This window comes from Sinohyriopsis cumingii, unplaced genomic scaffold (genome assembly GCF_028554795.1).
Source record: "Sinohyriopsis cumingii isolate HCF-2022 unplaced genomic scaffold, ASM2855479v2 utg000066l, whole genome shotgun sequence".
Taxonomy (NCBI): Eukaryota; Metazoa; Mollusca; class Bivalvia; order Unionida; family Unionidae; genus Sinohyriopsis; species Sinohyriopsis cumingii.
The window spans coordinates 288360-313498 of NW_028315866.1; the positions used below are offsets into that span (position 1 = coordinate 288360).

General features: G+C 34.1%; 4 non-coding genes across 4 annotated transcripts; all 4 read right to left on the reverse strand.

The window, feature by feature from the left end:
• Nucleotides 1-3189: 3189 nt before the first annotated feature.
• On the reverse strand, nt 3190-3273 carry Trnal-cag (transfer RNA leucine (anticodon CAG)). The gene has a single exon. It is a non-coding gene; the product is annotated as a tRNA-Leu (tRNA).
• A 6801-nt stretch (nt 3274-10074) lies between these two features.
• On the reverse strand, nt 10075-10158 carry Trnal-cag (transfer RNA leucine (anticodon CAG)). The gene has a single exon. It is a non-coding gene; the product is annotated as a tRNA-Leu (tRNA).
• A 6768-nt stretch (nt 10159-16926) lies between these two features.
• Nucleotides 16927-17010, reverse strand: Trnal-cag (transfer RNA leucine (anticodon CAG)). The gene has a single exon. It is a non-coding gene; the product is annotated as a tRNA-Leu (tRNA).
• A 6768-nt stretch (nt 17011-23778) lies between these two features.
• On the reverse strand, nt 23779-23862 carry Trnal-cag (transfer RNA leucine (anticodon CAG)). The gene has a single exon. It is a non-coding gene; the product is annotated as a tRNA-Leu (tRNA).
• Between the last annotated feature and the right edge of the window lie 1277 nt (nt 23863-25139).

Consider the following 25139-nt stretch of genomic DNA (forward strand, 5'->3'; position numbering starts at 1 on the left):
TTAAACGTGTAGACAAAATCCTTGCCAAAATTTTATAATCTACATTAAGTAAACTGATAGGACGCCAATTTTGCAATCTTCTATTATCCCCCTTATTTTTATAAATAAGTGATATAACCCCAAATCTCATTGATCTCGACATAATATTGTCATTCTTAACACTCTGAAAGATGTGCAACAGAATATCATATATACAATCATAAAATTTACAATACCACTCTACTGTCAATCCGTCCGGGCCGGGGCTTTTATTTTTAGCCATCCCTTTTATAGCTGTATGTATTTCATCAACTGTTATTATGGCATCACACATATCTTTATCCTCATCAGATACAGAACAGTTTACAAAATTTAAAAGTGAATCAGTACAATTATCATCAACAGTTACCGAAGAATATAAATGACTATAAAACTGATGTATTTCATCTAAGATTCCGCTTGTATTTGAAATAATTACACCATCATCATCAATCAATTCATTGATTACATTTTTGTTGTGTCGATATTTCTCAAGATTTAGAAAATATTTAGTATTTCTATCGCTTTCAATTGCCCATTTGGCCTTAGATCTCAATATAGCACCCCCGACAAAAATCAGTTTCATAGTCACTTAGCTGATGTTTTAGTTCTTCATATTTGTTAATGTCATATGGTTCTTTATTTGCGACTTTTTCTGAAAATGATTTTAATTTATTTTGCAATGTAAAGTATTCTTGTAATCTTTCCTTATTTCTTCTTGTACAGTATACTTGGGAAAATTTTTTAATTTTGTATTTTACATTATCCCACCAAATGAGTGGTTCACTGAAATACATTTCGTCAGTTTTTCCCTCGGTAAGAATTGATTTCACTCTTTGTACATATTTTTCCTCAAAAAGAACATTGTTATTTAATATCCATAATCCGGGCCCTGTTTCCACTTTGCAGGTATTTAGTTTAAGGTATACAAAAGAATGATCACTAAAGGATGTATCTGCATAATAAATATTTTGCACATTGGAGTGCAATTTTGAGGAAATCAAAAAATAATCTATTCTACTCTGCTTCATTTCGCCTAGTACAACTTGTTTTCTGGAGAAACTACGAGTACTAGGATTTCGTGATCTCCATAAATCGGTAATATTCCTATCATGAATAATTTTATAAAGTTCACGCATTGCTACATCATCAATATGTAAGGCTTTGTTATGTCGATCAATACCTGCTAAAGTTGTATTAAAATCACCAGCCAGGATAGTGCTATCACTAGTACTGTTATGTAAATATGTATTTAGCTTCATGAAAAAGTTAAACTTTTCCTTCACAACATTTGGAGCATAAATATTGATTAAATCAATCACTTTATCATCCATAGCTATTTTAAGATGTAAAATCCTACCCTTTTCAATCATTTCTTGTGTCACCTGATTTCTCAATTCTCTCACTACTAAAACAGCAACACCTGCCCTCCTAATGTCAGCATTACTATAAAATATGTCACCATTCCAAATCTCATTTTCTCTAATACTTTCAACAAACTCATCATCCCAAAAGGTTTCTTGCAATAATAAAATATGGCCTCTTTTCTCTTTAAATATTTCTAAAACAGACTTTAGTTTATTCAAATTACGCAAGCCATTTACATTTAGAGATACAATATTTAAAGCCATGATTATGATGAGTGTATTGAAAGTATTAAAAAATGTTGAGTGTTTGATCATTTCTTCATAGGTGTTCGTCGCATGCTATTCATCTTCATATTAGGTACTGGATTAAACCTTCTCCTTCTCCTTTGTACTACTTTGAAATTTTCGATATTAGTACCGTTTTCTTGACATGTACGTGATTCGTTTGATCTTTCAACAACGTCTGCAGCCATCTTCCTGTCATCATCTGAATCTGTCCCCGATCCATCTCCAATTGTATGATTGTTGTTTACTTCCTCAGATTCTATTTCTACATTGGTCATATCAACTCCAATTCTTTCTTTTTCTTCCCCACTTTCTCCACTCTCATTATCTTTTTTTGCATTCTCAATTTCTTCTTTATCATCTTCGTCACTCTGTAACTCCAATATGTCTTCCCTCATATCATCATCAACTTGCGAATGAATGCCTGTAATGGCCTCTCTGTAACACATACATGTTTGCGCCTCTTTGTGGCATTTGTCGCATATCCTGCATGTACACATAAGAGGAAAACTTCCACAACTTTCACATCTTTGCCTTGTGCAATTTTTTGCTACATGGCCTTGCTCCCCACACTTGTAGCATACAAAATCAGGGCAGTCTTTTATAACATGTCCCGGATCAAGACATCTAGAACATACCTTAACTTGATTATTGTGTAATACTCTAAAGTATTGTTGACCATTGACAGTCTGAAATTTCAGACTGTAAGGCAAGGATTTTACCTGCTGTGGAAATTTACATTTGACATAACGAGTCCCATCAGCCACACTAGTTCCAGGATAATATCTGCGTTGAATGGGAGAAAGAAGTTCTACTCCGTATTCACCGAGCTTCATACTTATATCATCATCTGTGATGTATGCTGGTAAATGAAGAATTGACACAATAATAGTGTCTGAATATAAAAGAGTACAATCAAAGTGTTCACTTCCAATATCAATTCCACACAAGGTATTATATGCTACTTCCTTACTCGGTAGTGTGACCTCATACAAATTTGCACCTTTGGGCACAACTGCATAGACCGACATATCTCCGGTTAATTCTTCTACACTTCTAACAATATCACTTGCCTTTATTTTCTTCACATCCTTTACATCAATCACCACGGTACATTCTTTCCCAAAACGACGAGAAGCTCCTGTCTGTCTATCGATGTTACTCGACATGCCATTCTTATTGTTAGCTATTCCACTGGTGTCATTAGAGTGTGAGTCAGCTCCTTGTGCTGCACGTGCAGCACGACCAGGCTTTGTATTCATTGTCACAGAAAAAATTTTTTTGTGTGGTGGATAAAGTTATCCACACACTCAAAATATATCTCACTTATATATGAATGCGATCAAACAAATCTTATCAACGTACCTGTAACAAATTAAAACAGCAAAAATGTCTATTAAAGGAAAAAAACTTGAAAATTCACGGAGCGATCATCAAACGTGTTTTCCTTCTGATGTCATAACCGGAAGTCTCTATTTTAGAGTCATAAAAGATACTGCTCTATGACAAAAGAACAGTTTGTCAGAAGTGGGATTCGAACCCACGCCGGGAAGACCCGACTGCGACCTGAACGCAGCGCCTTAGACCGCTCGGCCATCCTGACATATGCATTGCAAAGATCCGAGTGCACATAGAGAGACTGAAGGGCGTATAGGTCAGCATACTGAATAGGACTCGTTGAGGCCTAGAATCATCGACTAATTGAATAAATAGTAAGATTTTGTAACAACAAAGATTTTGTAACAGCACAGGATAATCTCCCATCATCTATATTTTTATCTTTGTACTTGTATATTGTGCCTCTAATAATGATAACATTAACTACAAAGTTATTAATGTTTTCCTTGCAGAGAAGTCGATGAGGGAGGGATTCTACTGTAATTTGAATGCATCATCTTAGACCGCTTGTCCATCCTGATCTATCCATTAGTTTTCTGCACCTTATCTCTTAGAAATACAGTGGAAAGGATACATTAAATGATAGAGACAAATGCAAATGTTAAGTAATAGAGAACAATTGAAATATGAAGGAACAGTGAAAACCTCCAATGTAACAGGTAAGCGTTATTGAACAATGTTATATTATGTATGCATACATCCAGAGAGAGAGAGAGAGAGAGAGAGAGAGAGAGAGAGAGAGAGAGAGAGAGAGAGAGAGATGGTGTGTGTGTGTGTGTGTGGGGGGGAAGGGTAGGTGGACGTATATAATTAGACAGGCAGTGGATAGATGGGCATCTTGTTTGTGAATCGCGGGAATATAGCGCCAGCGGGTACTTATATAAAAATGACAATTTCTCATTAACATACAAGAGATAAACTTCTCCTCTCGATAATACCTTGTGCTTATTATAACTGTTTGAGCATAAAGAATAAAAAGGTAACCTTTTTGGGACTCGAATGAATGTGAGTGAAACACTCATGCAGGTAGTATCGCTTTCCCGTCTGTAGATATCCGTGAGATTTGTATGTGTGTGTGTGTCTATATGTGTGTGTGTGTGTGTGTGTGTGTGAGAGAGAGAGAGAGAGAGAGAGAGAGAGAGAGAGAGAGAGAGAGAGAGGATAACAAGTTAATACATTTGAAGGGCCAGAAAAGCATATTTAACTAAAACAGCTGTTATATGCCAGCATACATGAACGCTGTAAGATTGATGTTTTCTATTTTAGAGTCATAAGAGATACTGCTCTATGACAAAAGAACAGTTTGTCAGAAGTGGGATTCGAACCCACGCCGGGAAGACCCGACTGCGACCTGAACGCATCGCCTTTTTTTTTTTTTTCTTTCTTTATTCAAAAACGCTTTGTACAGTATAAAAGTTAAAAATATACAGTCAGTATGTACATAGTAGTTTGTAATGCTATATTACAAAATAATGGTTCTACAATAGTATTTTGTAATGCTATATTACAAAACAATGATTCTACAATAGTATTTTGTTAAGCTATATTACAGAACAATGATTCTAAAATTTTATTGTGTAATGTTATAGTACAAAACAATGATTCTACAATGTAATAAACACTTTATCCTCTTCTATTCTCATTAAAGGATTATCTTTTACAAAATACTTCGTAATCAAAGTCTGATTTTTGTCTTTGTAATGTTGATACGCATATAATATATATTTTCTAGTCAAATATTGGAACAATCTTTCGATGTCTATTTGTTTCCCTAATAAAGACATAATGTTTCTTCTTTTGTAAATGCACAATCGAGCAATGCTCAGAATGTAGTTCAAAAAATAACTATTTACTGATTTTGTTTCTTTGTTATATCCTATCATGAGCATTTGTTCAAGAGAAGTGCTATTGAGAACACCAACTCTACAATTTTTAAAAAGAATCTCAACTATATATACAATATAATTCTTAAAAGAGCTTAATTCAGGACATTTCAAAAACATGTGAAATAAATCCTCTGTTTCCAACTGGCACACTGGACATGAGTCATTATCAATTTTGCCATAGTATTTTAGTCTCTCTTTTGTAAATATTCGATTGTGCATTATTCTATAATCCAAATCTATACAATCTGGGGTCTTGAAAGGTAGGTGTATCAATTTCCAGTATTTATGCTTTTCCAAACTAAATATCTTACTCCAAAAGGAAACAGAAGCTGGTTCTTGAAAAATCAACGTACATAAAAGCTTGTAAAATAGTTGTGTTGTACATAAACAGAGGTCATATAATTTTGTATCAACTCTGAGAAACATATTATTTCTCCCATTGGTTACAGTGGGTTTTGACTCTGTTGCAACAATATTTCTCCAGCCTAATGGTATACTTTCTATTATGCAATTATAGTCTTTTTTTATCTTATCTGTTTTGATCTCAGAATTTGATTTGTATATCATTTCTGGAATAGCTCTATAAGGTAGTATTCCAGGTACAAATTCATATGTAATATCCTGAACACGAACAATTCCTGCTTCTATAAATTCTGCGAAAAACAACGTTTTACCAGCACATGTAATATTAGGATTTAAAAAGAGAGGTTGTTCAAAAACATTCCTCACATCAATATTTGTATCGATATTATTTCTAAGTTTTTCCCATGCATGAAACATTCCTCTGTAAAATATAGGTAGGGTATTCAATTGTTGCTTATTTAAAGACATGAGAAACAACTCTTTGGTCAACCTCATGTTCAGGACAGTAGATAAAAAGTGATCAAAGGTATTTTTCCACATAGCATGGCAATTCACATCAAAGTATCTTTTTAAAAATTTTAGTCTGAATGCATACATTTTCATCTTTATATCAGTTAACTGTAGTCCGCCATTTCGCTTATCACCAATTATTGTATAATAGTGAACCAAATGGGACTTTCCTGACCAGATAAATCTGAGAAATAATTGCTTCAATTCATCAGCAATCATATCAGGAAGAGGCTGAACTGACACTATGTACAATACTCTAGAAACTAATAAGTTATTAACAACTGTTACTTTTCCTTGTATTGTCAAATATCTCTGTGACCACAGTTGCAATAAGTTTTTAATTTTAGACAATCTATCATTCCAGTTCAGTTGCTCACATAACTTTGCACATTTTCCCACATAAGCTCCCAAAATTAAGATGACTTGATCACACATTTGAATTTGTAATTGTTTGCAATAATCATCAGTAAGTTTACCAGATCCAATACACAGAAGTTCTGTCTTTTCCTTGTTCACCTTTGCACCAGATCCTTTACAATACAAGTCAAGTACATTAAAAGATTGATTAATGGATTGTGTGTCCGCTAATGTCAAGGTTGTATCATCTGCATGTTGAAAAACTTTACTTGTATTACTAGACAGTGGGAGTGGAATACCTTTGATAGTGGGATTTGCTTTGATAGCGAGTCCTAAGGGTTCTGCTGCTAATACATATAACATTGCTGATATAGGACAACCTTGTCTGACTGAATTTTTAATTAAAAAGGGTTTCGTTAGATGACCATTGCATTTAACACTACTTTTAATTTCATTATAAAATATCTTTATCCACTGAATAAAATTGTCACCAAAACCGAACTTTCGTAACACAGAAATCAAATATGAGTGGCAAACTCTGTCAAACGCTTTTTCTTGATCAATTTTTAATATATATCCCTCAAGATTGTCTCTCTCAACCATATCTATAATATCTCTTACAGTGACTATAGTATCAACAATATCTCTCCCAACTATACAACATGTCTGAGTTTGAGAAATAATTTTGGGTAATACCATTTTTAAACGTGTAGACAAAATCCTTGCCAAAATTTTATAATCTACATTAAGTAAACTGATAGGACGCCAATTTTGCAATCTTCTATTATCCCCCTTATTTTTATAAATAAGTGATATAACCCCAAATCTCATTGATCTCGACATAATATTGTCATTCTTAACACTCTGAAAGATGTGCAACAGAATATCATATATACAATCATAAAATTTACAATACCACTCTACTGTCAATCCGTCCGGGCCGGGGCTTTTATTTTTAGCCATCCCTTTTATAGCTGTATGTATTTCATCAACTGTTATTATGGCATCACACATATCTTTATCCTCATCAGATACAGAACAGTTTACAAAATTTAAAAGTGAATCAGTACAATTATCATCAACAGTTACCGAAGAATATAAATGACTATAAAACTGATGTATTTCATCTAAGATTCCGCTTGTATTTGAAATAATTACACCATCATCATCAATCAATTCATTGATTACATTTTTGTTGTGTCGATATTTCTCAAGATTTAGAAAATATTTAGTATTTCTATCGCTTTCAATTGCCCATTTGGCCTTAGATCTCAATATAGCACCCCCGACAAAAATCAGTTTCATAGTCACTTAGCTGATGTTTTAGTTCTTCATATTTGTTAATGTCATATGGTTCTTTATTTGCGACTTTTTCTGAAAATGATTTTAATTTATTTTGCAATGTAAAGTATTCTTGTAATCTTTCCTTATTTCTTCTTGTACAGTATACTTGGGAAAATTTTTTAATTTTGTATTTTACATTATCCCACCAAATGAGTGGTTCACTGAAATACATTTCGTCAGTTTTTCCCTCGGTAAGAATTGATTTCACTCTTTGTACATATTTTTCCTCAAAAAGAACATTGTTATTTAATATCCATAATCCGGGCCCTGTTTCCACTTTGCAGGTATTTAGTTTAAGGTATACAAAAGAATGATCACTAAAGGATGTATCTGCATAATAAATATTTTGCACATTGGAGTGCAATTTTGAGGAAATCAAAAAATAATCTATTCTACTCTGCTTCATTTCGCCTAGTACAACTTGTTTTCTGGAGAAACTACGAGTACTAGGATTTCGTGATCTCCATAAATCGGTAATATTCCTATCATGAATAATTTTATAAAGTTCACGCATTGCTACATCATCAATATGTAAGGCTTTGTTATGTCGATCAATACCTGCTAAAGTTGTATTAAAATCACCAGCCAGGATAGTGCTATCACTAGTACTGTTATGTAAATATGTATTTAGCTTCATGAAAAAGTTAAACTTTTCCTTCACAACATTTGGAGCATAAATATTGATTAAATCAATCACTTTATCATCCATAGCTATTTTAAGATGTAAAATCCTACCCTTTTCAATCATTTCTTGTGTCACCTGATTTCTCAATTCTCTCACTACTAAAACAGCAACACCTGCCCTCCTAATGTCAGCATTACTATAAAATATGTCACCATTCCAAATCTCATTTTCTCTAATACTTTCAACAAACTCATCATCCCAAAAGGTTTCTTGCAATAATAAAATATGGCCTCTTTTCTCTTTAAATATTTCTAAAACAGACTTTAGTTTATTCAAATTACGCAAGCCATTTACATTTAGAGATACAATATTTAAAGCCATGATTATGATGAGTGTATTGAAAGTATTAAAAAATGTTGAGTGTTTGATCATTTCTTCATAGGTGTTCGTCGCATGCTATTCATCTTCATATTAGGTACTGGATTAAACCTTCTCCTTCTCCTTTGTACTACTTTGAAATTTTCGATATTAGTACCGTTTTCTTGACATGTACGTGATTCGTTTGATCTTTCAACAACGTCTGCAGCCATCTTCCTGTCATCATCTGAATCTGTCCCCGATCCATCTCCAATTGTATGATTGTTGTTTACTTCCTCAGATTCTATTTCTACATTGGTCATATCAACTCCAATTCTTTCTTTTTCTTCCCCACTTTCTCCACTCTCATTATCTTTTTTTGCATTCTCAATTTCTTCTTTATCATCTTCGTCACTCTGTAACTCCAATATGTCTTCCCTCATATCATCATCAACTTGCGAATGAATGCCTGTAATGGCCTCTCTGTAACACATACATGTTTGCGCCTCTTTGTGGCATTTGTCGCATATCCTGCATGTACACATAAGAGGAAAACTTCCACAACTTTCACATCTTTGCCTTGTGCAATTTTTTGCTACATGGCCTTGCTCCCCACACTTGTAGCATACAAAATCAGGGCAGTCTTTTATAACATGTCCCGGATCAAGACATCTAGAACATACCTTAACTTGATTATTGTGTAATACTCTAAAGTATTGTTGACCATTGACAGTCTGAAATTTCAGACTGTAAGGCAAGGATTTTACCTGCTGTGGAAATTTACATTTGACATAACGAGTCCCATCAGCCACACTAGTTCCAGGATAATATCTGCGTTGAATGGGAGAAAGAAGTTCTACTCCGTATTCACCGAGCTTCATACTTATATCATCATCTGTGATGTATGCTGGTAAATGAAGAATTGACACAATAATAGTGTCTGAATATAAAAGAGTACAATCAAAGTGTTCACTTCCAATATCAATTCCACACAAGGTATTATATGCTACTTCCTTACTCGGTAGTGTGACCTCATACAAATTTGCACCTTTGGGCACAACTGCATAGACCGACATATCTCCGGTTAATTCTTCTACACTTCTAACAATATCACTTGCCTTTATTTTCTTCACATCCTTTACATCAATCACCACGGTACATTCTTTCCCAAAACGACGAGAAGCTCCTGTCTGTCTATCGATGTTACTCGACATGCCATTCTTATTGTTAGCTATTCCACTGGTGTCATTAGAGTGTGAGTCAGCTCCTTGTGCTGCACGTGCAGCACGACCAGGCTTTGTATTCATTGTCACAGAAAATAATATTTTGTGTGGTGGATAAAGTTATCCACACACTCAAAATATATCTCACTTATATATGAATGCGATCAAACAAATCTTATCAACGTACCTGTAACAAATTAAAACAGCAAAAATGTCTATTAAAGGAAAAAAACTTGAAAATTCACGGAGCGATCATCAAACGTGTTTTCCTTCTGATGTCATAACCGGAAGTCTCTATTTTAGAGTCATAAAAGATACTGCTCTATGACAAAAGAACAGTTTGTCAGAAGTGGGATTCGAACCCACGCCGGGAAGACCCGACTGCGACCTGAACGCAGCGCCTTAGACCGCTCGGCCATCCTGACATATGCATTGCAAAGATCCGAGTGCACATAGAGAGATTGAAGGGCGTATAGGTCAGCATACTGAATAGGACTCGTTGAGGCCTAGAATCATCGACTAATTGAATAAATAGTAAGATTTTGTAACAACAAAGATTTTGTAACAGCACAGGATAATCTCCCATCATCTATATTTTTATCTTTGTACTTGTATATTGTGCCTCTAATAATGATAACATTAACTACAAAGTTATTAATGTTTTCCTTGCAGAGAAGTCGATGAGGGAGGGATTCTACTGTAATTTGAATGCATCATCTTAGACCGCTTGTCCATCCTGATCTATCCATTAGTTTTCTGCACCTTATCTCTTAGAAATACAGTGGAAAGGATACATTAAATGATAGAGACAAATGCAAATGTTAAGTAATAGAGAACAATTGAAATATGAAGGAACAGTGAAAACCTCCAATGTAACAGGTAAGCGTTATTGAACAATGTTATATTATGTATGCATACATCCATAGAGAGAGAGAGAGAGAGAGAGAGAGAGAGAGAGAGAGAGATGGTGTGTGTGTGTGGGGGGGGGGGGAAGGGTAGGTGACGTATATAATTAGACAGGCAGTGGATAGATGGGCATCTTGTTTGTGAATCGCGGGAATATAGCGCCAGCGGGTACTTATATAAAAATGACAATTTCTCATTAACATACAAGAGATAAACTTCTCCTCTCGATAATACCTTGTGCTTATTATAACTGTTTGAGCATAAAGAATAAAAAGGTAACCTTTTTGGGACTCGAATGAATGTGAGTGAAACACTCATGCAGGTAGTATCGCTTTCCCGTCTGTAGATATCCGTGAGATTTGTATGTGTGTGTGTGTCTATATGTGTGTGTGTGTGTGTGTGTGTTAGAGAGAGAGAGAGAGAGAGAGAGAGAGAGAGAGGATAACAAGTTAATACATTTGAAGGGCCAGAAAAGCATATTTAACTAAAACAGCTGTTATATGCCAGCATACATGAACGCTGTAAGATTGATGTTTTCTATTTTAGAGTCATAAGAGATACTGCTCTATGACAAAAGAACAGTTTGTCAGAAGTGGGATTCGAACCCACGCCGGGAAGACCCGACTGCGACCTGAACGCATCGCCTTTTTTTTTTTTTTTCTTTCTTTATTCAAAAACGCTTTGTACAGTATAAAAGTTAAAAATATACAGTCAGTATGTACATAGTAGTTTGTAATGCTATATTACAAAATAATGGTTCTACAATAGTATTTTGTAATGCTATATTACAAAACAATGATTCTACAATAGTATTTTGTTAAGCTATATTACAGAACAATGATTCTAAAATTTTATTGTGTAATGTTATAGTACAAAACAATGATTCTACAATGTAATAAACACTTTATCCTCTTCTATTCTCATTAAAGGATTATCTTTTACAAAATACTTCGTAATCAAAGTCTGATTTTTGTCTTTGTAATGTTGATACGCATATAATATATATTTTCTAGTCAAATATTGGAACAATCTTTCGATGTCTATTTGTTTCCCTAATAAAGACATAATGTTTCTTCTTTTGTAAATGCACAATCGAGCAATGCTCAGAATGTAGTTCAAAAAATAACTATTTACTGATTTTGTTTCTTTGTTATATCCTATCATGAGCATTTGTTCAAGAGAAGTGCTATTGAGAACACCAACTCTACAATTTTTAAAAAGAATCTCAACTATATATACAATATAATTCTTAAAAGAGCTTAATTCAGGACATTTCAAAAACATGTGAAATAAATCCTCTGTTTCCAACTGGCACACTGGACATGAGTCATTATCAATTTTGCCATAGTATTTTAGTCTCTCTTTTGTAAATATTCGATTGTGCATTATTCTATAATCCAAATCTATACAATCTGGGGTCTTGAAAGGTAGGTGTATCAATTTCCAGTATTTATGCTTTTCCAAACTAAATATCTTACTCCAAAAGGAAACAGAAGCTGGTTCTTGAAAAATCAACGTACATAAAAGCTTGTAAAATAGTTGTGTTGTACATAAACAGAGGTCATATAATTTTGTATCAACTCTGAGAAACATATTATTTCTCCCATTGGTTACAGTGGGTTTTGACTCTGTTGCAACAATATTTCTCCAGCCTAATGGTATACTTTCTATTATGCAATTATAGTCTATTTTTATCTTATCTGTTTTGATCTCAGAATTTGATTTGTATATCATTTCTGGAATAGCTCTATAAGGTAGTATTCCAGGTACAAATTCATATGTAATATCCTGAACACGAACAATTCCTGCTTCTATAAATTCTGCGAAAAACAACGTTTTACCAGCACATGTAATATTAGGATTTAAAAAGAGAGGTTGTTCAAAAACATTCCTCACATCAATATTTGTATCGATATTATTTCTAAGTTTTTCCCATGCATGAAACATTCCTCTGTAAAATATAGGTAGGGTATTCAATTGTTGCTTATTTAAAGACATGAGAAACAACTCTTTGGTCAACCTCATGTTCAGGACAGTAGATAAAAAGTGATCAAAGGTATTTTTCCACATAGCATGGCAATTCACATCAAAGTATCTTTTTAAAAATTTTAGTCTGAATGCATACATTTTCATCTTTATATCAGTTAACTGTAGTCCGCCATTTCGCTTATCACCAATTATTGTATAATAGTGAACCAAATGGGACTTTCCTGACCAGATAAATCTGAGAAATAATTGCTTCAATTCATCAGCAATCATATCAGGAAGAGGCTGAACTGACACTATGTACAATACTCTAGAAACTAATAAGTTATTAACAACTGTTACTTTTCCTTGTATTGTCAAATATTTCTGTGACCACAGTTGCAATAAGTTTTTAATTTTAGACAATCTATCATTCCAGTTCAGTTGCTCACATAACTTTGCACATTTTCCCACATAAGCTCCCAAAATTAAGATGACTTGATCACACATTTGAATTTGTAATTGTTTGCAATAATCATCAGTAAGTTTACCAGATCCAATACACAGAAGTTCTGTCTTTTCCTTGTTCACCTTTGCACCAGATCCTTTACAATACAAGTCAAGTACATTAAAAGATTGATTAATGGATTGTGTGTCCGCTAATGTCAAGGTTGTATCATCTGCATGTTGAAAAACTTTACTTGTATTACTAGACAGTGGGAGTGGAATACCTTTGATAGTGGGATTTGCTTTGATAGCGAGTCCTAAGGGTTCTGCTGCTAATACATATAACATTGCTGATATAGGACAACCTTGTCTGACTGAATTTTTAATTAAAAAGGGTTTCGTTAGATGACCATTGCATTTAACACTACTTTTAATTTCATTATAAAATATCTTTATCCACTGAATAAAATTGTCACCAAAACCGAACTTTCGTAACACAGAAATCAAATATGAGTGGCAAACTCTGTCAAACGCTTTTTCTTGATCAATTTTTAAGATATATCCCTCAAGATTGTCTCTCTCAACCATATCTATAATATCTCTTACAGTGACTATAGTATCAGCAATATCTCTCCCAACTATACAACATGTCTGAGTTTGAGAAATAATTTTGGGTAATACCATTTTTAAACGTGTAGACAAAATCCTTGCCAAAATTTTATAATCTACATTAAGTAAACTGATAGGACGCCAATTTTGCAATCTTCTATTATCCCCCTTATTTTTATAAATAAGTGATATAACCCCAAATCTCATTGATCTCGACATAATATTGTCATTCTTAACACTCTGAAAGATGTGCAACAGAATATCATATATACAATCATAAAATTTACAATACCACTCTACTGTCAATCCGTCCGGGCCGGGGCTTTTATTTTTAGCCATCCCTTTTATAGCTGTATGTATTTCATCAACTGTTATTATGGCATCACACATATCTTTATCCTCATCAGATACAGAACAGTTTACAAAATTTAAAAGTGAATCAGTACAATTATCATCAACAGTTACCGAAGAATATAAATGACTATAAAACTGATGTATTTCATCTAAGATTCCGCTTGTATTTGAAATAATTACACCATCATCATCAATCAATTCATTGATTACATTTTTGTTGTGTCGATATTTCTCAAGATTTAGAAAATATTTAGTATTTCTATCGCTTTCAATTGCCCATTTGGCCTTAGATCTCAATATAGCACCCCCGACAAAAATCAGTTTCATAGTCACTTAGCTGATGTTTTAGTTCTTCATATTTGTTAATGTCATATGGTTCTTTATTTGCGACTTTTTCTGAAAATGATTTTAATTTATTTTGCAATGTAAAGTATTCTTGTAATCTTTCCTTATTTCTTCTTGTACAGTATACTTGGGAAAATTTTTTAATTTTGTATTTTACATTATCCCACCAAATGAGTGGTTCACTGAAATACATTTCGTCAGTTTTTCCCTCGGTAAGAATTTATTTCACTCTTTGTACATATTTTTCCTCAAAAAGAACATTGTTATTTAATATCCATAATCCGGGCCCTGTTTCCACTTTGCAGGTATTTAGTTTAAGGTATACAAAAGAATGATCACTAAAGGATGTATCTGCATAATAAATATTTTGCACATTGGAGTGCAATTTTGAGGAAATCAAAAAATAATCTATTCTACTCTGCTTCATTTCGCCTAGTACAACTTGTTTTCTGGAGAAACTACGAGTACTAGGATTTCGTGATCTCCATAAATCGGTAATATTCCTATCATGAATAATTTTATAAAGTTCACGCATTGCTACATCATCAATATGTAAGGCTTTGTTATGTCGATCAATACCTGCTAAAGTTGTATTAAAATCACCAGCCAGGATAGTGCTATCACTAGTACTGTTATGTAAATATGTATTTAGCTTCATGAAAAAGTTAAACTTTTCCTTCACAACATTTGGAGCATAAATATTGATTAAATCAATCACTTTATCATCCATAGCTATTTTAAGATGTAAAATCCTACCCTTTTCAATCATTTCTTGTGTCACCTGATTTCTCAATTCTCTCACTACTAAAACAGCAACACCTGTCCTCCTAATGTCAGCATTACTATAAAATATGTCACCATTCCAAATCTCATTTTCTCTAATACTTTCAACAAACTCATCATCCCAAAAGGTTTCTTGCAATAATAAAATATGGCCTCTTTTCTCTTTAAATATTTCTAAAACAGACTTTAGTTTATTCAAATTACGCAAGCCATTTACATTTAGAGATACAATATTTAAAGCCATGATTATGATGAGTGTATTGAAAGTATTAAAAAATGTTGAGTGTTTGATCATTTCTTCATAGGTGTTCGTCGCATGCTATTCATCTTCATATTAGGTACTGGATTAAACCTTCTCCTTCTCCTTTGTACTACTTTGAAATTTTCGATATTAGTACCGTTTTCTTGACATGTACGTGATTCGTTTGATCTTTCAACAACGTCTGCAGCCATCTTCCTGTCATCATCTGAATCTGTCCCCGATCCATCTCCAATTGTATGATTGTTGTTTACTTCCTCAGATTCTATTTCTACATTGGTCATATCAACTCCAATTCTTTCTTTTTCTTCCCCACTTTCTCCACTCTCATTATCTTTTTTTGCATTCTCAATTTCTTCTTTATCATCTTCGTCACTCTGTAACTCCAATATGTCTTCCCTCATATCATCATCAACTTGCGAATGAATGCCTGTAATGGCCTCTCTGTAACACATACATGTTTGCGCCTCTTTGTGGCATTTGTCGCATATCCTGCATGTACACATAAGAGGAAAACTTCCACAACTTTCACATCTTTGCCTTGTGCAATTTTTTGCTACATGGCCTTGCTCCCCACACTTGTAGCATACAAAATCAGGGCAGTCTTTTATAACATGTCCCGGATCAAGACATCTAGAACATACCTTAACTTGATTATTGTGTAATACTCTAAAGTATTGTTGACCATTGACAGTCTGAAATTTCAGACTGTAAGGCAAGGATTTTACCTGCTGTGGAAATTTACATTTGACATAACGAGTCCCATCAGCCACACTAGTTCCAGGATAATATCTGCGTTGAATGGGAGAAAGAAGTTCTACTCCGTATTCACCGAGCTTCATACTTATATCATCATCTGTGATGTATGCTGGTAAATGAAGAATTGACACAATAATAGTGTCTGAATATAAAAGAGTACAATCAAAGTGTTCACTTCCAATATCAATTCCACACAAGGTATTATATGCTACTTCCTTACTCGGTAGTGTGACCTCATACAAATTTGCACCTTTGGGCACAACTGCATAGACCGACATATCTCCGGTTAATTCTTCTACACTTCTAACAATATCACTTGCCTTTATTTTCTTCACATCCTTTACATCAATCACCACGGTACATTCTTTCCCAAAACGACGAGAAGCTCCTGTCTGTCTATCGATGTTACTCGACATGCCATTCTTATTGTTAGCTATTCCACTGGTGTCATTAGAGTGTGAGTCAGCTCCTTGTGCTGCACGTGCAGCACGACCAGGCTTTGTATTCATTGTCACAGAAAATAATATTTTGTGTGGTGGATAAAGTTATCCACACACTCAAAATATATCTCACTTATATATGAATGCGATCAAACAAATCTTATCAACGTACCTGTAACAAATTAAAACAGCAAAAATGTCTATTAAAGGAAAAAAACTTGAAAATTCACGGAGCGATCATCAAACGTGTTTTCCTTCTGATGTCATAACCGGAAGTCTCTATTTTAGAGTCATAAAAGATACTGCTCTATGACAAAAGAACAGTTTGTCAGAAGTGGGATTCGAACCCACGCCGGGAAGACCCGACTGCGACCTGAACGCAGCGCCTTAGACCGCTCGGCCATCCTGACATATGCATTGCAAAGATCCGAGTGCACATAGAGAGATTGAAGGGCGTATAGGTCAGCATACTGAATAGGACTCGTTGAGGCCTAGAATCATCGACTAATTGAATAAATAGTAAGATTTTGTAACAACAAAGATTTTGTAACAGCACAGGATAATCTCCCATCATCTATATTTTTATCTTTGTACTTGTATATTGTGCCTCTAATAATGATAACATTAACTACAAAGTTATTAATGTTTTCCTTGCAGAGAAGTCGATGAGGGAGGGATTCTACTGTAATTTGAATGCATCATCTTAGACCGCTTGTCCATCCTGATCTATCCATTAGTTTTCTGCACCTTATCTCTTAGAAATACAGTGGAAAGGATACATTAAATGATAGAGACAAATGCAAATGTTAAGTAATAGAGAACAATTGAAATATGAAGGAACAGTGAAAACCTCCAATGTAACAGGTAAGCGTTATTGAACAATGTTATATTATGTATGCATACATCCATAGAGAGAGAGAGAGAGAGAGAGAGAGAGAGAGAGAGAGAGATGGTGTGTGTGTGTGGGGGGGGGGGGAAGGGTAGGTGACGTATATAATTAGACAGGCAGTGGATAGATGGGCATCTTGTTTGTGAATCGCGGGAATATAGCGCCAGCGGGTACTTATATAAAAATGACAATTTCTCATTAACATACAAGAGATAAACTTCTCCTCTCGATAATACCTTGTGCTTATTATAACTGTTTGAGCATAAAGAATAAAAAGGTAACCTTTTTGGGACTCGAATGAATGTGAGTGAAACACTCATGCAGGTAGTATCGCTTTCCCGTCTGTAGATATCCGTGAGATTTGTATGTGTGTGTGTGTCTATATGTGTGTGTGTGTGTGTGTGTGTTAGAGAGAGAGAGAGAGAGAGAGAGAGAGAGAGAGGATAACAAGTTAATACATTTGAAGGGCCAGAAAAGCATATTTAACTAAAACAGCTGTTATATGCCAGCATACATGAACGCTGTAAGATTGATGTTTTCTATTTTAGAGTCATAAGAGATACTGCTCTATGACAAAAGAACAGTTTGTCAGAAGTGGGATTCGAACCCACGCCGGGAAGACCCGACTGCGACCTGAACGCATCGCCTTTTTTTTTTTTTTTCTTTCTTTATTCAAAAACGCTTTGTACAGTATAAAAGTTAAAAATATACAGTCAGTATGTACATAGTAGTTTGTAATGCTATATTACAAAATAATGGTTCTACAATAGTATTTTGTAATGCTATATTACAAAACAATGATTCTACAATAGTATTTTGTTAAGCTATATTACAGAACAATGATTCTAAAATTTTATTGTGTAATGTTATAGTACAAAACAATGATTCTACAATGTAATAAACACTTTATCCTCTTCTATTCTCATTAAAGGATTATCTTTTACAAAATACTTCGTAATCAAAGTCTGATTTTTGTCTTTGTAATGTTGATACGCATATAATATATATTTTCTAGTCAAATATTGGAACAATCTTTCGATGTCTATTTGTTTCCCTAATAAAGACATAATGTTTCTTCTTTTGTAAATGCACAATCGAGCAATGCTCAGAATGTAGTTCAAAAAATAACTATTTACTGATTTTGTTTCTTTGTTATATCCTATCATGAGCATTTGTTCAAGAGAAGTGCTATTGAGAACACCAACTCTACAATTTTTAAAAAGAATCTCAACTATATATACAATATAATTCTTAAAAGAGCTTAATTCAGGACATTTCAAAAACATGTGAAATAAATCCTCTGTTTCCAACTGGCACACTGGACATGAGTCATTATCAATTTTGCCATAGTATTTTAGTCTCTCTTTTGTAAATATTCGATTGTGCATTATTCTATAATCCAAATCTATACAATCTGGGGTCTTGAAAGGTAGGTGTATCAATTTCCAGTATTTATGCTTTTCCAAACTAAATATCTTACTCCAAAAGGAAACAGAAGCTGGTTCTTGAAAAATCAACGTACATAAAAGCTTGTAAAATAGTTGTGTTGTACATAAACAGAGGTCATATAATTTTGTATCAACTCTGAGAAACATATTATTTCTCCCATTGGTTACAGTGGGTTTTGACTCTGTTGCAACAATATTTCTCCAGCCTAATGGTATACTTTCTATTATGCAATTATAGTCTATTTTTATCTTATCTGTTTTGATCTCAGAATTTGATTTGTATATCATTTCTGGAATAGCTCTATAAGGTAGTATTCCAGGTACAAATTCATATGTAATATCCTGAACACGAACAATTCCTGCTTCTATAAATTCTGCGAAAAACAACGTTTTACCAGCACATGTAATATTAGGATTTAAAAAGAGAGGTTGTTCAAAAACATTCCTCACATCAATATTTGTATCGATATTATTTCTAAGTTTTTCCCATGCATGAAACATTCCTCTGTAAAATATAGGTAGGGTATTCAATTGTTGCTTATTTAAAGACATGAGAAACAACTCTTTGGTCAACCTCATGTTCAGGACAGTAGATAAAAAGTGATCAAAGGTATTTTTCCACATAGCATGGCAATTCACATCAAAGTATCTTTTTAAAAATTTTAGTCTGAATGCATACATTTTCATCTTTATATCAGTTAACTGTAGTCCGCCATTTCGCTTATCACCAATTATTGTATAATAGTGAACCAAATGGGACTTTCCTGACCAGATAAATCTGAGAAATAATTGCTTCAATTCATCAGCAATCATATCAGGAAGAGGCTGAACTGACACTATGTACAATACTCTAGAAACTAATAAGTTATTAACAACTGTTACTTTTCCTTGTATTGTCAAATATTTCTGTGACCACAGTTGCAATAAGTTTTTAATTTTAGACAATCTATCATTCCAGTTCAGTTGCTCACATAACTTTGCACATTTTCCCACATAAGCTCCCAAAATTAAGATGACTTGATCACACATTTGAATTTGTAATTGTTTGCAATAATCATCAGTAAGTTTACCAGATCCAATACACAGAAGTTCTGTCTTTTCCTTGTTCACCTTTGCACCAGATCCTTTACAATACAAGTCAAGTACATTAAAAGATTGATTAATGGATTGTGTGTCCGCTAATGTCAAGGTTGTATCATCTGCATGTTGAAAAACTTTACTTGTATTACTAGACAGTGGGAGTGGAATACCTTTGATAGTGGGATTTGCTTTGATAGCGAGTCCTAAGGGTTCTGCTGCTAATACATATAACATTGCTGATATAGGACAACCTTGTCTGACTGAATTTTTAATTAAAAAGGGTTTCGTTAGATGACCATTGCATTTAACACTACTTTTAATTTCATTATAAAATATCTTTATCCACTGAATAAAATTGTCACCAAAACCGAACTTTCGTAACACAGAAATCAAATATGAGTGGCAAACTCTGTCAAACGCTTTTTCTTGATCAATTTTTAAGATATATCCCTCAAGATTGTCTCTCTCAACCATATCTATAATATCTCTTACAGTGACTATAGTATCAGCAATATCTCTCCCAACTATACAACATGTCTGAGTTTGAGAAATAATTTTGGGTAATACCATTTTTAAACGTGTAGACAAAATCCTTGCCAAAATTTTATAATCTACATTAAGTAAACTGATAGGACGCCAATTTTGCAATCTTCTATTATCCCCCTTATTTTTATAAATAAGTGATATAACCCCAAATCTCATTGATCTCGACATAATATTGTCATTCTTAACACTCTGAAAGATGTGCAACAGAATATCATATATACAATCATAAAATTTACAATACCACTCTACTGTCAATCCGTCCGGGCCGGGGCTTTTATTTTTAGCCATCCCTTTTATAGCTGTATGTATTTCATCAACTGTTATTATGGCATCACACATATCTTTATCCTCATCAGATACAGAACAGTTTACAAAATTTAAAAGTGAATCAGTACAATTATCATCAACAGTTACCGAAGAATATAAATGACTATAAAACTGATGTATTTCATCTAAGATTCCGCTTGTATTTGAAATAATTACACCATCATCATCAATCAATTCATTGATTACATTTTTGTTGTGTCGATATTTCTCAAGATTTAGAAAATATTTAGTATTTCTATCGCTTTCAATTGCCCATTTGGCCTTAGATCTCAATATAGCACCCCCGACAAAAATCAGTTTCATAGTCACTTAGCTGATGTTTTAGTTCTTCATATTTGTTAATGTCATATGGTTCTTTATTTGCGACTTTTTCTGAAAATGATTTTAATTTATTTTGCAATGTAAAGTATTCTTGTAATCTTTCCTTATTTCTTCTTGTACAGTATACTTGGGAAAATTTTTTAATTTTGTATTTTACATTATCCCACCAAATGAGTGGTTCACTGAAATACATTTCGTCAGTTTTTCCCTCGGTAAGAATTTATTTCACTCTTTGTACATATTTTTCCTCAAAAAGAACATTGTTATTTAATATCCATAATCCGGGCCCTGTTTCCACTTTGCAGGTATTTAGTTTAAGGTATACAAAAGAATGATCACTAAAGGATGTATCTGCATAATAAATATTTTGCACATTGGAGTGCAATTTTGAGGAAATCAAAAAATAATCTATTCTACTCTGCTTCATTTCGCCTAGTACAACTTGTTTTCTGGAGAAACTACGAGTACTAGGATTTCGTGATCTCCATAAATCGGTAATATTCCTATCATGAATAATTTTATAAAGTTCACGCATTGCTACATCATCAATATGTAAGGCTTTGTTATGTCGATCAATACCTGCTAAAGTTGTATTAAAATCACCAGCCAGGATAGTGCTATCACTAGTACTGTTATGTAAATATGTATTTAGCTTCATGAAAAAGTTAAACTTTTCCTTCACAACATTTGGAGCATAAATATTGATTAAATCAATCACTTTATCATCCATAGCTATTTTAAGATGTAAAATCCTACCCTTTTCAATCATTTCTTGTGTCACCTGATTTCTCAATTCTCTCACTACTAAAACAGCAACACCTGTCCTCCTAATGTCAGCATTACTATAAAATATGTCACCATTCCAAATCTCATTTTCTCTAATACTTTCAACAAACTCATCATCCCAAAAGGTTTCTTGCAATAATAAAATATGGCCTCTTTTCTCTTTAAATATTTCTAAAACAGACTTTAGTTTATTCAAATTACGCAAGCCATTTACATTTAGAGATACAATATTTAAAGCCATGATTATGATGAGTGTATTGAAAGTATTAAAAAATGTTGAGTGTTTGATCATTTCTTCATAGGTGTTCGTCGCATGCTATTCATCTTCATATTAGGTACTGGATTAAACCTTCTCCTTCTCCTTTGTACTACTTTGAAATTTTCGATATTAGTACCGTTTTCTTGACATGTACGTGATTCGTTTGATCTTTCAACAACGTCTGCAGCCATCTTCCTGTCATCATCTGAATCTGTCCCCGATCCATCTCCAATTGTATGATTGTTGTTTACTTCCTCAGATTCTATTTCTACATTGGTCATATCAACTCCAATTCTTTCTTTTTCTTCCCCACTTTCTCCACTCTCATTATCTTTTTTTGCATTCTCAATTTCTTCTTTATCATCTTCGTCACTCTGTAACTCCAATATGTCTTCCCTCATATCATCATCAACTTGCGAATGAATGCCTGTAATGGCCTCTCTGTAACACATACATGTTTGCGCCTCTTTGTGGCATTTGTCGCATATCCTGCATGTACACATAAGAGGAAAACTTCCACAACTTTCACATCTTTGCCTTGTGCAATTTTTTGCTACATGGCCTTGCTCCCCACACTTGTAGCATACAAAATCAGGGCAGTCTTTTATAACATGTCCCGGATCAAGACATCTAGAACATACCTTAACTTGATTATTGTGTAATACTCTAAAGTATTGTTGACCATTGACAGTCTGAAATTTCAGACTGTAAGGCAAGGATTTTACCTGCTGTGGAAATTTACATTTGACATAACGAGTCCCATCAGCCACACTAGTTCCAGGATAATATCTGCGTTGAATGGGAGAAAGAAGTTCTACTCCGTATTCACCGAGCTTCATACTTATATCATCATCTGTGATGTATGCTGGTAAATGAAGAATTGACACAATAATAGTGTCTGAATATAAAAGAGTACAATCAAAGTGTTCACTTCCAATATCAATTCCACACAAGGTATTATATGCTACTTCCTTACTCGGTAGTGTGACCTCATACAAATTTGCACCTTTGGGCACAACTGCATAGACCGACATATCTCCGGTTAATTCTTCTACACTTCTAACAATATCACTTGCCTTTATTTTCTTCACATCCTTTACATCAATCACCACGGTACATTCTTTCCCAAAACGACGAGAAGCTCCTGTCTGTCTATCGATGTTACTCGACATGCCATTCTTATTGTTAGCTATTCCACTGGTGTCATTAGAGTGTGAGTCAGCTCCTTGTGCTGCACGTGCAGCACGACCAGGCTTTGTATTCATTGTCACAGAAAAAAATTTTTTGTGTGGTGGATAAAGTTATCCACACACTCAAAATATATCTCACTTATATATGAATGCGATCAAACAAATCTTATCAACGTACCTGTAACAAATTAAAACAGCAAAAATGTCTATTAAAGGAAAAAAACTTGAAAATTCACGGAGCGATCATCAAACGTGTTTTCCTTCTGATGTCATAACCGGAAGTCTCTATTTTAGAGTCATAAAAGATACTGCTCTATGACAAAAGAACAGTTTGTCAGAAGTGGGATTCGAACCCACGCCGGGAAGACCCGACTGCGACCTGAACGCAGCGCCTTAGACCGCTCGGCCATCCTGACATATGCATTGCAAAGATCCGAGTGCACATAGAGAGATTGAAGGGCGTATAGGTCAGCATACTGAATAGGACTCGTTGAGGCCTAGAATCATCGACTAATTGAATAAATAGTAAGATTTTGTAACAACAAAGATTTTGTAACAGCACAGGATAATCTCCCATCATCTATATTTTTATCTTTGTACTTGTATATTGTGCCTCTAATAATGATAACATTAACTACAAAGTTATTAATGTTTTCCTTGCAGAGAAGTCGATGAGGGAGGGATTCTACTGTAATTTGAATGCATCATCTTAGACCGCTTGTCCATCCTGATCTATCCATTAGTTTTCTGCACCTTATCTCTTAGAAATACAGTGGAAAGGATACATTAAATGATAGAGACAAATGCAAATGTTAAGTAATAGAGAACAATTGAAATATGAAGGAACAGTGAAAACCTCCAATGTAACAGGTAAGCGTTATTGAACAATGTTATATTATGTATGCATACATCCATAAAGAGAGAGAGAGAGAGAGAGAGAGAGAGAGAGAGAGATGGTGTGTGTGTGTGTGTGGGGGGGGGAGGGTAGGTGGACGTATATAATTAGACAGGCAGTGGATAGATGGGCATCTTGTTTGTGAATCGCGGGAATATAGCGCCAGCGGGTACTTATATAAAAATGACAATTTCTCATTAACATACAAGAGATAAACTTCTCCTCTCGATAATACCTTGTGCTTATTATAACTGTTTGAGCATAAAGAATAAAAAGGTAACCTTTTTGGGACTCGAATGAATGTGAGTGAAACACTCATGCAGGTAGTATCGCTTTCCCGTCTGTAGATATCCGTGAGATTTGTATGTGTGTGTGTGTCTATATGTGTGTGTGTGTGTGTTAGAGAGAGAGAGAGAGAGAGAGAGAGAGAGAGAGAGAGAGAGAGAGAGAGAGGATAACAAGTTAATACATTTGAAGGGCCAGAAAAGCATATTTAACTAATACAGCTGTTATATGCCAGCATACATGAACGCTGTAAGATTGATGTTTTCTATTTTAGAGTCATAAGAGATACTGCTCTATGACAAAAGAACAGTTTGTCAGAAGTGGGATTCGAACCCACGCCGGGAAGACCCGACTGCGACCTGAACGCATCGCCTTTTTTTTTTTTTTTCTTTCTTTATTCAAAAACGCTTTGTACAGTATAAAAGTTAAAAATATACAGTCAGTATGTACATAGTAGTTTGTAATGCTATATTACAAAATAATGGTTCTACAATAGTATTTTGTAATGCTATA